Raw genomic sequence first — 9,236 nt, 5'->3', positions numbered from 1 at the left:
TTGGATGTACCCAAAATTTTTTAGTTGAAAATTGATTGAAAGATATGTAGGTTCTTTCTAAACATCCCTTTTGTAAACAATGCTGCAACTAAGAATGTTGTACGTAGGTCTTTGGCAATTATCTACCTAATCACTTGGAGTACATTCCTAGAATGCCTGGGTCAAAGGTTCTGTACATGCCTAGGCTTTCAACACTGGAATCTCCGAGGAGTTTCCCGGTACATTGCAGCCAGGTCCCTGACTCCACGTGAAAGTCAGCTCCTCTAAAGCAGGAATCTCCCAAGAAAGGAAGGAGTTAGAGACTGTTGGACATCAGTACAAGTCAAGTGCCCATTTCCAGAGTACCCTTACTCTATTTACTAAAATGAAAAAAACAAAAAAAACCAAAAAAGATGGCAGAAATATACATCTATAATGGGACTACAAAAGGTCCCAGACTCTCATTATAACCCCCAGATAATTTTGTTAGCAACCCAAACATCATTTACTGAACTAAAAGGAAGATACCAGGAGTCAACACACACACACTTCTCCAATGGATGAGCAAGGTGATCAATAAAAAGTGAAGCAGAATTTGAAAGCCCCTATTCTGTTCTCCCTCCTCAGTGGGGGGAGTCCTGGAAGCACGATCAAGCTAAGGGAAAGTCTCATCTAGCACTGAAGAGATGGCAGAGGTTAGTCTGAGGAAGAAAATGTTCGTTCTACCAGGGACCACCGTATTGTTGTATTCTTCCCTCCTCAGAGCCAGCTTGGGGATCACATGGAGTGAAAAAAAAATACTAGGAAGGACTTTGGATACTCAGCTAAAGCCATCCCCAGGCTGTGGTTGCAATTTAAGTGAAGTGCAATTTAATTCTATTTTGAGGAATCTTGTATTTACTCATTTTACAGAGAGAAAGGGAGGGGAAGGCAAAGAGAGGGGTTAGCTTACCAACCTCCGAAAAAAGGAAGAAAGGAAAAACAAAAAGGAAAAATGTTTTTAAAAAAAATAACATTGGCCTTTGCTACTAGACTTTATGAGAGGCATAAAGGATGACCTCAGATCTGAAACAATTATGCTCCCATATTAATGATAAGATTGGCAATATTTTTTAAAAAAACTATCATTAAGAAACTGTAGCCAAGAACCTACCTTAAAGACTATATGAAATAATATGGAGATGAGATCATTGTAGCAAATGAACTTCTAAATAAATTAGAATTGGAAATTCAGTATGAAAAACTAACAGTTCACTCAAGGACCACTATGAATCTCTTGCAGAAGATTATAAAGATGTGGAACATCTCAAAGAAAAGAGTCCTCCCTGTTTTCCTCAAGTAAGAGTAACCTAAAGCTTTATTAGGGACATGATCTTGACACAGAAGAACCAAAATGGAAGAATCTACACTCACAAAGAAGTTCCCCAAAGAACAAAGGAGTACTGTGAATACCATGTTAAAGAATGCCATTGATATCTTCTGCAGTGGTATTCCTTCATATATGAAATCTCGCTTATCCTATTATCAAATTAATGCTGTTAGTAAAGAAATCAACAAGGCAGTAGTTAGTAAATATAAGAGCCTACATCAACCAACAAAGTCTATGAGTTCTGTGGCCAGAAATCTCTATCACAGATTTACTGATAAAGAAAGGATACCAAAGGTCATTATTTTATAGTGGAAGCTGACATACAGGACTTCACAGCTTTGAAAATTGACAAGAGGTTTCATCTGATAGTGAATATTTTATGACACTGAAAGAGGCTATCAGAGATCTGAGGGGGGTAGGGGGGACTTACCTATTATGTTATAACCTAAAGCCCTTGTGAGCTTTTGAACTGATCAGCAATAGAGTTTAGAGGCTGTTCCTATAATTTCCTTTTTTATACAATTTTTAAGATTTTTTTCCTGTTTCTTATAAAAATAAAATACTTTCTGATGAAGCAGATATATTTTAAAATTTACTTCATTTCACCATATATTGAACCACCTACCCTATGAGCCTCTGTGCTAGGCACATGATGCAGCTAGAAATGTTCATGTGCAGTTTTTGTGCTTAGTGGGCGATGCCGCAGACTTCAGTAAGATGAGTATGGTGGTAGTACTGGAAGAAAAAGATCAAAAAGTTAAGGTCAAGGATACCCAGGCACTTTGGAATTAAAGGCCATTAGTGTCTAACTTCCATCAATGACATTTCAGTCCACAGGCCAGCCCTAGAAGTTGGATCTGGAAGCAGCTTATCCATCTGATTATTCTGCTTTTCCATATGTCATTAGGGAAGAACTTACCTGAAATGCATTCAGTATAAACCAGACTGTAAACTTCAACCTATAAAGAATTGTAATGGGAGTACTAGGTTTCTCTTCTGTGCCTTGGGAGACTGGTCTGTCTGCGGTCTATCTGTGCTACATCATTGGCTTGGCAGGGCTTATCCCTGTAGCAGAGAAAAAAAGTGTCTCACCAGATAACACCACCACGGTGATGACCACGTAGTACATTACGAACGCTGCAAAAAAAAGAGAAAGAAAAAAGAAAAGTAACATTGACCTAATCAGTTGCCAAGAGTGTCCACAACAACTGACCATCATGCTGGGCAATCTAGACCTCTGTGATATGGGCCATTAATGGAAAAAATTATTGCCCAGATGAGGAGAATTCAACTATAGAAAGATTGAACCTTAGCAGAATAATCAGCAAGGTGCTCTAAAAAAGTAACACAGTTAACTCCAGAAACAGGGAAATTCTTAAAAAGTACTACTATTTAGAATTCTGTATGAGTCACATTTGGAAGTGCTTGCCAAGCTCACAACAATTTCCCCTTTTCTGGGGACAGCTTTATCTCTTTTTGGCAGACTCACGGGGTGGGCCTCTAACAGCTGCACCTACGTCATGTGCCTCCAAACTAAGGATAACAACAGATTGGAGCCAGAGCAGTGCCAAACCCAATCGAGCTCGTTCGCGCTCTGTCCCAGAGGTCTGAGTGAGCACTGACGTGCTGGCAGCTGGGGCAGCTCTATAGACACATCTGCAAACCCCTGGTGCTGACATTTTGTCCTAGGGCAATGCTGGTATAATCCTGATATCTAAGCCTGGTCATTCTGGCCACAGATGGATGTCTGTATATGTTCTTCATAAAGCAGATAAGCAAAATATAGAAGCTTGTAAGAGAAAAACATGCAAAAGGAGAAGAAATAGACGGCTAAAATTCCTGCTGCAGCTAAAATTCCGGGAAACTTGTGGCTAGCTCTGATATGCTGCTAAACTGCTAAGTTCTAGTTTACTTGAAAGTTTCATTATTTAGAAGGTGAATCATGACCACATATTTTGTTTTACCTCATTAAAGCTTGCATATAACCTTGGACAGCCAAGCCACCCAAAGTTCACCATCTTTCCAGACACAGTGAGAACGCACTCTAACATGGACTTGAAAGCGTAATCTAGGAGCCAGTGGACCAAATCAAGTTGGCAAGAAAGAAGAGGTATCTTACCATCTCCACTTAGGGGTCCTCAGCCAGGAGCCCCTCCATCATGTGTACGTTCAATGCTTGACCCTCCCACCCTTCATCGTAATTGCCTGGGAAGACCCCAACTTTCATTAAACCTGTATTAGGGAGATCAACACTGGTAGAAGACACACATGAACAAAATGAATGGAAAGTCTCACTTTACATGAATGAACACTGGCTTCAAGTGGAGCCATGGTTTTCTGTCTGCCAACTCCACTATGTCCCCATAATGTATTCACTCTTTCACAGGATTGGATAACTAACTAAATGACAGTCAAGTATATTGCTTCTCACACTTGAACACCTCATTCTTTTCTTTCACTCTCAGGAGAAGACATTGCTTTCCACTTGACTGTGAAATTGAAGCAATTAAAAGAGAATGTCTTCATAAGCTTTCACAACCTCGGCAACCAGCCAGGTTTCACTGGACCCATAGACTCTGACTTTCTTCCCATTAATGTGAATTTCATTCCCGTTAGTGTGAATGAATAACATTCTTCTCTATAAGGCCAAAATCCACACCTGTGCTTCTGATTCTACCACTGTCCCCCCACCCCATTCAAGAATATTCTCTTTCAAATGCCTGCCCTCCCACAAGGGCTCACAAGGGCTGCTTTTTAGGTGAAATGGGATATTTCTAGTGACAAATAGATGAAGACAGTAATCCAGATAACTTTGAGCCCCTTACAACAAACTCTGAGGAAAACAGTGGCATAATACACATGTGAAAACCCTAATATTATCCATTCCCATGCCAAGTCCATCTGTGTTCTCAACTAGCAATTAAAGCTCTACAAAATCATAGAAATCTCTAAGATTCCATCAGCAGAGACTGAAGAAACGTGTAGGATGACGGGAAGTTCTGCTTCCTCTTCCACAAAATTGTTTACAGTAAATGAATACCTAGTTTTGGCAACTTATCTGTCAAACCCTCTGACACTCAGCTTTTTCTGTCTGAGTTTAATTTACTTTTAAAAAACTATGATTTTATTTTAAACTACAGTATCTCCTTTAGTATTCTTTCAGCCTGCTGCACAGGATAAATGAGCTATAAAGATATCTTTATTTCATGCACATTTAGCTGGGTATAGAATTTGAGGTTAACGGTTCATTTTCTCTCGGCTCTTTGAGGGTATTATTCCATTGTTTTATGACATCTTTTGGCTGTTGATCCTGGGTTGATAATCTGTCTTTTTCTATTTTATTATTTTTTAATATTTCCCCTTCTCCTCTTTCTTTCTATCCCATGTTTTGAAAGCTTACTGCAACATAGTTGTTGGATTTTTGTTTGTTTTTAACTCTACACAGGATACATTGATTTTCTAATCTGAGGACTCATGTCTTCAATTCCTCAAAAATCTCATACATTTTATCTTTGAACAATTCCTCTTATTTATTCTCTTTATTTTCCTTATTATAAAATGCCTATTAGATGTGCTGGACACCCTCATTCTGTCTTTCATGTCTTTTAATCTCTCTTCAATATTTTTCCATCTTGTCCTGTCTTTGCACTAAATTTCATATGATTTCTTCAGAGGTATTTCTGGTTTATTAATTTTCTGTTTAGCTGTTTCTAATCTGCTATAAAACTTATCCATAAGTTTTTAATCTTAACTGTTATTAATCACTGTAAGTGTCTAAATTATAATGGGTTATTTTCCTATTAGTCTTCCTTTTCATTGTCTCCTATTTTAACTAACCTATATTACTTCTTTAACCTTTTAGTTATATATTTTATAGTCTCTATCATAATTTTTATTATCTTCAGTACTTGAGATTGCTAATAGTCCCTTTTTTTTTTTTTGGTCTGCTGATTCTCTTTCATGGTGGACTTTTGATGGTGAGTTTAGCTTCCAGGAGGAATATTTACTTTTACCTCTCTTGCTTTGTGCCCTGAATTCTGGACATATTTCTATAGAATTATTCGTGTCTTCTCTGTGGGGCTCCAGGATAATAGGAGGAGGAGGAAGAGAAAGAATATCAGCAACAACAAGTAACATTTTTTGAGCTTTTATGATTTTCCAGGCATTCTTCTTTTTTTTAATTTGTTTTATTTTTTAGATTCTACATACAAGTGATAACATACAGTATTTGTCTTGCTCTGTTTGACTTATTTCACAAAGCATAATATCCTTCAGGTCCATCCATGTTGTTGCAGATGGCAAAATTTCATTCATTTTTATGGCTGAGTAATATTCCATTGAATATATATACCACATCTTCTATAACCATTTATCTGTTGATGGACACTTAGATTGCTTCCATGTCTTGGCTATTGTAAATAATGCTGCTACAAACACTGGGGTGCATGTATCTTTTTGAATTAGTGTTTTTGTTTTCTTCAAACGTATACCCAGGAGTTGAATTGTTGGATCAGGCCTTGTTCTATAAACTTTACTTATACTAATGAGTTTAATCCCCCCAAAACTATATATATATGTATGTAATATGAACTATATATATAACATGAACTATATGTAATATTAACTATATATATTATTAACTATATTACTAACTATATACATTATTAACTATATATATAATTAACTATATATATTATTAACTGTATATATACACACACACATACATACTGTACACACACACACACACACACACACACAGTGTTATCTCCATTTTTATGGATGAGAAAACCCGAGGGGGCGTTGTTAAATAGATTATGCAAGGTCACACAGCTATGGCAGAGCCAGAATTCAAACCCGAGCTTGGCTCCAGAGTATGTAACACTAACTGCTATGATATTGTTCTCAGACACATTGCTGTGCAGGGACAGTAAATTCAGATTTCTTTCCCGTACCTGACATGTGCGACATATACTCAGGAGTCTCATTTTCTATGGAGGAAACTTGTTTTTTTTAACCCAGAGATTGGGCAAAGAATACATATCCTTACTTTTCCTTTGGGTAGTGGGTGAGGTTTTTCTAGTTTCTCTTTTTAGCACTGAACGGTCCTGTGAAGCTTCTGGATTCATGCAGAGATATGAAGCCCAGCTTTACAACCTGTCAAGGACCGAGTCCTGGTCACGGGGTATTGAAATACCTCTTTGGACTATTGTATTTCTGACGTAGCACTCATAGTTCTGGCTTTAATTTCTCTTTTCAGTTTTAGCCTCTGGCAATGTGCCTTCATTTCTCTCTGTTTCTTCCATTCATTCTTCCTTTTTTTCCTTTCTTTTTTCTTCTTCCTTTTTAAAGTTGGTTATACATCTGAACATCTGTGTTAGATGTATTTTACTCAGTATTCCAATGTGCTTCTAGCAGGAGGGCGGGCATTTCCTCATCATATTCGGTCATATTTGTGGGGAAATCCCTGGGTTTAAGTAAGGAAAATAGTCCCCAAAATAAAAATAAATCAGAGTAAAGGAGTCAAGAAAGAGGAATAGAAAGAATACACAAGAAACAATGACAAGAAGTGAAACTAGTAAAATATATTTAACTAATTATTGATTTTGTAGTTGTGAATCTTAATGCAATTATAAGAAAGGCAAAGTGAAAATGATTCCTAAAATAGAGTCTATAGGGTCTAAAACAAGTGTAACAACAAAATGAATAAAAACCTGAACTATATTTCAGGTGATTTAAAAGAAACTTAGAATCTTTGTTTGGGCCATTGACCTTTTATTGATATAAAATTTTATCAGTGTTTATGACTGTCCACCCCACCCCCCTTCCAAGAGGCATTTAGAACATCTTTTTACTTTGTTTTTGCCAATTTTTAATGTAAAAGACATGTACTATTTCACTGTTAACTATTTTTAAAAACAGAACTAATTACCAAGGAGAGAAATGTCTCTACAAAATACCATGACTTTAAACGTTTGTTTTAAAATTATACCTCTTTTCTCCAGAACATCTCTCAGCTTTATGATTATTAACATCTGTGGACTGGGAGCCATGTCAAATATTTGAGATTTCCCAATTCATGGACTTTGGTTTCTTGTTTTGAGATTTACTTTGGCAGGTCAAGAAGTTTGTAACTCTTTACAGAGATAGACGGTGCAATGGGAATTGAAATACATTTCAGTTTTTTCCTAGTCTTCACGTATAAAAATTGACCTGAATCTTTTCTTATTTTTTTTTTAGTCCTTAGCGATCTGCTTACTTTTATTTTGTTCAGATGCCTTATGAAATCCTACATCCGTGATGAATGGAGCAGGGGAAAGGCATTTGTTCGTAATTCTTCACTTGTCCAATGTAGGTGTTTCTCCAAGGCAGGCTATGGATTGCTTAACTTTTTTAGGCAAAAACAAAAACAAAAACACAAAACAAAACAGAAAACTCAGCTCCAGTGCATTCTGGGGTGTGCCTAAGTTAGTCAGAGATGTCAGCGGCAGTTGTGTTTAGGCATTAGTAGTGAAAAAAAAAAAAAAACAGCTTAAGATTTCTCATACAAATTTAACTACTTTGTTTGGTTAGTTACTCATTTATTGCCCTTTACCCCATCTTAGTCTCATCATGTCTGAAGAGCTAATTCCATTTTCCTTGTTTACTATTTCCCCCCCTTATCCCTGGGGTTGAAAGGCCAAGTGAACAAACACAGGGTTTGTTTTATTCCTAACCAACCCCGGAACAGTCATTTCCCTGCAGAATAATTGGCTTAGGGAAGAAAAGACAGAAAACAAAACAAGTTCATCATGTGCAGATTGCTCTGGTTACACCCCTTCTCAGAAACCAGCCTGGGTAAGAACTGCTGGGAGTAAGCATTCATTTAAAGAATATATGAAGAAGTGGCAATAAAGAAATTTTAATTGTTGCCTTAGACAAAAAGACGTGTGCTTTGACAGTGTTTCCAGCGTGCTTTTTTTCTCATTATCCTGACAGTAAGTAAAGCTCTGTTTTGTTGTGCTATATGCCAAACATAGGGGTGAACACTGCTAAAATCAATCTATTTTTCAGATGTTTCCAAATACTTATGTGTTTTGTATTGAAGACCTGAAGACAAAGTGTTTCTAATTTTTCCTAACCAACTTTTATTGTGTAGATACAACAGTAGAATATAGGAAGATAGTAAAATTTGCTTCTGTACTAGCTGAGGGAGAATTGTCTGAATATTTTGATATGCAAATCTAAAAGAATTTAATTTTGAGATTATAAAAACTGAAAAAAATTTTCTCTGTTCATTTGCAAACATTTGGGCAAAATTACTTTCCTGTGTGATCTTCCTTTGTTTCCTTCTTTCTTTCTCTCTTTCTCTCTCTTTCTTTCTTTCTCTCTTTCTCTCTCTTTCTTTCTTTCTCTCTCTCTCTTTCTTTCTTTCTCTCTCTCTCTCTCTCTTTCCTTCTTTCCTTACTTTGTAGTTTGTTTCCTCAGTTATTCAGGGACTTCTGAGTTCAGAAAATTGACATAAATTGTTTTATTCTTCCTGTGTATCAGAATCAAGTTTCAAGTCCTTTGAGTCTGGATCGTTATCTGATGGCCTAACTCTTTTGATGAAAGTTGTTCAATTCAATCTGGAAGGTAAATACCAAAAGAAAGTACTTCCTTGGGATTGTTTCTAATGGACATAATTAATTATTTAGATGAGTTTAAATAATCAGAATTTTTATGTTAATTTGATTAGCTCTGGGGTATCTATTCAAATGTAAAGAATGCAAGATTATTATTATTCAGATGAGATACAATTCAACTGCTCTGTTTATATAGTTGAATTTCTGGTATAAAATGTCAAAAATGGGAAGTATCTTACAGGTTCTGAATCAAAGTATCTTTTCCATTCTAATTGTAATTGTTGTAA

The 9,236-nt window shown here is 36.4% G+C and overlaps 1 protein-coding gene and 1 pseudogene across 2 annotated transcripts in view; both read left to right on the top strand.

The window, feature by feature from the left end:
- The first annotated feature begins 956 nt into the window (after window positions 1-956).
- LOC118886250 lies at window positions 957-1,797 on the top strand (annotated as a pseudogene).
- A 6,275-nt stretch (window positions 1,798-8,072) lies between these two features.
- The window catches only part of ABCA6 (ATP binding cassette subfamily A member 6), a 61,513-nt gene continuing 60,349 nt past the window's right edge, over window positions 8,073-9,236 (top strand). For both annotated transcript variants that reach the window (XM_036835689.1, XM_036835690.1), the window contains exons 1-2: window positions 8,073-8,322; window positions 8,876-8,959. The gene's annotated coding sequence lies outside the window, so the exon portion shown is untranslated. The remainder of the gene's footprint in view (window positions 8,323-8,875; window positions 8,960-9,236) is intronic.

Source organism: Balaenoptera musculus, chromosome 20 (assembly GCF_009873245.2).
Source record: "Balaenoptera musculus isolate JJ_BM4_2016_0621 chromosome 20, mBalMus1.pri.v3, whole genome shotgun sequence".
Lineage (NCBI taxonomy): Eukaryota > Metazoa > Chordata > Mammalia > Artiodactyla > Balaenopteridae > Balaenoptera > Balaenoptera musculus.
This window is presented reverse-complemented; position numbering and strand designations above follow the sequence as displayed.